Genomic DNA, 5,711 nt, shown 5'->3' with positions numbered 1-5,711 from the left:
TCTTCACCCTCCTCTCCTCACCATGTTGAAAGAACTTCACAGCATTGAATCAAAACTGTAAATATTTGCAAATGTACAAAGTTCTAAAATAAATAAATAAATAAATTGTTACTTTTAAAGCATAAAAGGTTGTCCTTCATTTATAGCAATATAATGCTTGAAAAAACCTGCTCAGATAAGCTAAATAAGGAGGAGTTTTAACATGGCTTAAAAATCTCAAGAATTGCTTCAAGAAGCACTACAGCTCCACTTACTTCCCTTTATGAGCTGATGGATTCTTATGTAAAAGTTAGAATATTTGTGATCAGATACTCTACTCTCTACTCTACCAGGAGACTGTGCTCCTAAAAACATAACTCCCAGGATCACTGGGATTCACACTCCACTTAAACTGAGAAAGACCGAAGAAGGAAATCAATTCACAGTAGATATAATGTGACATGCATTTTGTATAAATCCTGATTTAATATGATTATTGCATGATGTGGCATGTTAGAAGGAGGTTTCCCTGTGTTGACACGGTTCCCTGTAAGCGCAACATTTCACTGAAGTTATGAGTAATGGACTGGTACTGCTTGTCAGTGTACTCAGATCGATTCCCAAACACCAAACAGCAGATGATGTTTGACACAGCGTTGTTTATCAGTGGCTGGGCATTAAAGGGCTTTCCTGTAAATGAAATCAGAACATTTGGATATGACACATGAGATGTACACCATATCAAATCAAAGTAGGCAAATGCTATTGACTTGTGATAATCAGCCTCATAGCTTCAGCTCTATCATAGAGGATGGTGATTTTCTTTTAACTCGGTTTCTTTCCCATGCACTAATTTGTTTACATTTTGCAGGAAAAACTAAACAAGTCCATGTAATAAGCAGTGAAATATATATATAAAAAAAAAACAAATACAACAGTAAAACAGCAAAGATTGTTTTGCCTTGGTGTTGTGTGAAAGCTTCTGAGATATACTGGCACTCCTGCTGGATGTATAACTCCAGGGTCTTCTTGCCCAGACCAAAGTTTCTGAGTGTATGAAGAGCAAATCTTCTCTGCTGCTTCCATGAATAACCATTTGAACCCACAAGACCTTTGAAACATAAAGACACCAAATTAGACTGGATGTAAGTGTCACAATTTTACTGTTTATTTTACTAAGTACTAATGAAATAGAAAAGAAAAACTGAAAGAGAAAAACAAAAAACACAACCTTTGTTCCCAAATAAAGCTTCAAACAATGGTATGGTGGGACGATCTATGAAGTCTTCTGCTCGCTGGACCAGGGCTTCTTTCACAAACTTGTAGCTATTAATGACCACAATTCTTTGACCAAAGAGCCGAAGGGTGAAAATGTTTCCATGTTTCTCTGCAAACTACAAAAAAGACAGTGGACAGGTGTTGTTGTTCAGTAGTAAGTTGATATATTTTCTAAGAAGGAAAACTTAAAAAAATCTTTGGCCTTTCCCAAGTTTCCCAAGTTCTTCTTATTCTTTCTGTGTCCCACCCAGCTTACACATAACATTCAGAGGAATAATATCCCTCTTCTGCATTCTTAACTGAAAAATGTTAAGAATGGAGCAATGCTGCCTCACTAATATTATGTCTCTTAACAAGAAACCAAGCTGGAATCACATGAAAAAATGTTGATATGAGAATATGAGTGACCTAAAATGTGGCTGTAATTGAAGCCTCTTGAGTTTGGTTCCAAAAGCAGCTTTAAGAGCACCAAACTAGTGAACTGCAATTCGCAACTTCTCTCTTACCACATACTTTATATTTTGACCTAATGTTTTATGGCCTCGGTAAACCATTTTACTTTGAGTTTGGTGGTCAAAACATCTGGAAAAAAGTGTGACTAAAGGGAACTGAGGATAAAGTCCAGTGAGTTAGTGATTTCCAGAGTTTTCAGTAGGGTCTTTTCTGAGCTTGATGTAAATTACTTCTGAAATTTTCATTTTACTAACTATTGCATATATATTAAATATATTCTTCCATGAAGTAATAGTAAAAAGTAAGTTAAAGTAATGGGTATTCAAAAATAGGTTCGAAGTTAACAGGATCTTTAATCTTCTGATATTTTATTCTATGATAATAAAATAATAAAAGTTAAGACTCATACCTCCCTGAACTGCAGGTGAATTCTGTCAGGTCTGATGCGATGAAAGTCGCCGAAAAATGGAAGAGCCCACGGTCCAGGAGGAAAGTTTTTTGGTCCTTCAAAATATCAGTCAACAGCAGAAAATACATAAAAATATTAAAATGCTCCTGCCATCTAACCACTCCAATCCAAGAACGTGGTATAATGTCTCCATTTCTTCACTTTTTGATTCTGAATTAAAGTAGTGTTTTAGCTGTGCTGCTTCCATGAAAGTGCAATCAGATAAATGGATGGGCTAATTTTTTACTGAAACTCATCGGTCAAGATAAGATTCATGGTTGTTGATCTCACTTGTGTCTGAGGCTGGTCTTCAAAATAAAAGCATGCCACTAACAAAAACAGGAAACTCAACAAAAACAAGGAATACCACAATGTAGAAATATCTACATAGAAACCCTAAGTACCAATCAAATAAATAAAATTACATTGATTATACACTTTTAGAATATATTACATTATACTATTGTATACTACCTAACAATAGATGCCTAACTATGTAAGCATTACTTTAACACTATACCTGGTAAAAGTGTTGCACAGTCTGTTGCATAATGGCAGAAATCATGAAAGCATGACATAAAACCTGCAATTGACACGGTGAGGGAAAAATCATTATTAACAATTTTTTTAAACTTTTGTTTTACCAGGTAAAATGTTTGAGAACCAGTTCTCATTTACAATCATGACCTGGAAAAAATGAAAAATGATAGTTGTGAAATTATATGTATCAAAGACAAAGTGACAAAGGAAATGTATACAAGCTGAGAACACAGAACCAACAACCATATAGTTCAGCAAAGTTATGCTGCACTATGTTGCCAAAAAATTTCACTCACCTGCCTTCACACACATTAACTTGAGTTACGTCCCATTCTTAATCCATAGGGTTTAATTTGATGTCACTCCACCCTTTGCAGCCATTACAGCTGTGCCTCTTCTGGAAAGGCTTTCCACAAGGTTTAAGAGTGTGTTTATGTGAATTTTTGACAGTTCTTCCAGAAGTACATTTGTGAGGTCAGACACTGATGTTGGTCAACAAGGCCTGGCTTGCAGTCTCCGATCGGGTTGAGGCCAGGACTCTGTGCACACTCTTCAACACCAAACTCCCTCATCCATGTCTTTATGGACCTGCTTTGTGCACTGGTGCACAGTCATGTTGGAACAGGAAGGGGTCATCCCCAAACTGTTCCCACAAAGCTGGGAGCATGAAATTGTCCAAAATGTCTTGCTATGCTGAAGCATTAAGAGTTCTTTTAACTGTGAGTAAAGGGCTGAGCTTGACTCCTGAAAAACAACCCCACACCGTAATCTGCTCTCCATCAAACTTTGCACCTGGCACAATACAGTCAGACAAGTTGATGAGAACAGACTTTTTTTTTAAATTATTATTCTCTAGCCCTCTCATGCATGAATTATTACATTTTGATTACAGATTTTTTTATCTGTGATTTTAGGGTTCCATAAGGGTACAAAAACATACTAACAATTTTTTTTCTATCTCCATCCCCTAAGGCGATATTTTTTTGTACACTACAGTGTACTCTGTGCGCTTTCCTTAAAACAAAGAATTACATGGTAATTTGTTGAAATACTGTGTAAATCTTGAAATAATATCCCAGTATACCTGTATAATCACACCACATTCATTAATAGTCTTTCCTGCCTGTAGTATACCTAATTCTGCCCGGCAAAGGGTGCACTACATACTTTATTCTTGACTATTCACTCAAACGATTCAATTTATTTCAAATCACTTTACTGTCAATTCATATCACTTTAGAAACACACACACACACCATCCCTTATCTTATCACCATGTAAATAGTCACTGAACTCATACTCCCACCCAGTAAGAGGTTACAGAACTCTCATTCTGTAGTCACATCCTCATCACTGCCACTATCACCACACTCTTCCTCACTTGATTCAGGAAACTGCCAACTCTATAACTATGTACTCCTGTCTCTTGAAGCTCTATAAAATATAAAGAAACAAAACATTTTCAATGCATAAAATATGCATTGAAAGTGCAAACATTCAGTGATGACTAGCTAGAACACAATGGAAATAGCACATGCACATGGCCATGTAGACATGGCCATGTGCATAATGGTCACTACAGTGTACACACGGAAAATTAGTATTTTCTCCAAATGTAAAATCAAAATTGAGATATTTCTTGGACATTATGTTACCTAAGATGCTCATTAGTCCTATTTTATTTTTTTACCTTCAGTGGATTCTTTTTATAGAAGGTAGACGCTGGGATAGCTAAGGTGCCTGATCTCTTTTTGTCTCCATCAGCCATCTTAGAATCAATGACCCCTGTAGCCCTCTCAAAGGATTTTCAATGGGGTTTTTTTGTATGAAAGGGTGAAATAGCACTACCTGCTGTTGACTGTGGAATAGTGCCCAAGATTTTATGTATTTGAAGAGATAAACAACTTTTAATCAGCTGTACACTGTAGTGTCATTCATGCACGAAAGGGTTAAAACGGAACAGTACAGCTGCAGTACTCAGTAGACACAGTAGATGGCAGCATAATAACCTCTCCATTAACAACCGTTGAACAACTTACTGCTTCATATTTCAACACTCCCAATTCATTTATACAATGGTATTAAGACACGTGGTAGTGCTGAAATAATAAATTGAACCAGACTTGCAAGACTAACCTATTAGTCCTTTCTGTTTATAGTTTATTTTTGTCTTGCTATATTCAACAAAAAATATATTGCCCATTTTATAATATAACTACATAGCAGGACATTCTCTCACAGATTTACAATGGCAAAAGTCCAGTCTCTCTCCTAAGATACTCAAATTTCTGTCTTGAAAGAGGCTTTGTCAAGATATCTGCCTTCATGTCATCTGTTGGACAGGATTCCAACTTGATTTCATCATTCTGCACAAACTCATTCTTGAATGGCTCACTGGATTCTTTGCTATTGCAATGGCTTACTGATTGTCCTCCAGAATCACTGTAACAGCTGTTACGGCTGCGTGCTGTTTTGCCCCCCCCCCCCCCCCCCCGATTGGCATCTCCTCCTAATCAGGGCAGCATAAAAGGAGGCGGCGCCGGAGAGAGGAGATAGTGGTGGTGAAGCAGTCTGTGGTGTTGGTGGTTTGAGCAGCTGTAGTGTGGAGAATCGTTTGTCTTTGGGTTGCCCACCGATGTGCTCCGGGGTTCTGGAGGTTTGGGTGTGGGTGCTCAGCCGAAAAACGGGTTCAACTTGGGCCCTGCAAACTAGCTGGTCTCGATCCAAGAACGTGTGATGAAAGCGGCAGAAGGGCGTGACTCTGCCATCTCAACATAAAGTTTTCTACCATAATACATGTGTATTACATGAGGATAGTGAAGTGATTTTCATGGCTGTGAATTAGGTTGTGCCCTAAGGCTTGTTGTACTGTAGTTTAATGAATCTCTGATATCTCATTCTATTACATCATTAAAAATATCTGAAAAATGTGCAAGGATGGTTCAGGCTGGTTCAGGCTGGTTCCCATCAGTGGTTGGTTTTGGGGACCTTGGATGTTCCCCTTACCGTTGCG

At 37.6% G+C, this 5,711-nt stretch overlaps 1 pseudogene; it reads right to left on the bottom strand.

Annotated features, from left to right (window-relative positions):
• Window positions 1-352: 352 nt before the first annotated feature.
• LOC115791074 (cytochrome P450 2J1-like) lies at window positions 353-2,312 on the bottom strand (annotated as a pseudogene).
• Between the last annotated feature and the right edge of the window lie 3,399 nt (window positions 2,313-5,711).

This window comes from Archocentrus centrarchus, chromosome 13 (genome assembly GCF_007364275.1).
Source record: "Archocentrus centrarchus isolate MPI-CPG fArcCen1 chromosome 13, fArcCen1, whole genome shotgun sequence".
NCBI classification, from domain to species: Eukaryota; Metazoa; Chordata; class Actinopteri; order Cichliformes; family Cichlidae; genus Archocentrus; species Archocentrus centrarchus.
This window is presented reverse-complemented; position numbering and strand designations above follow the sequence as displayed.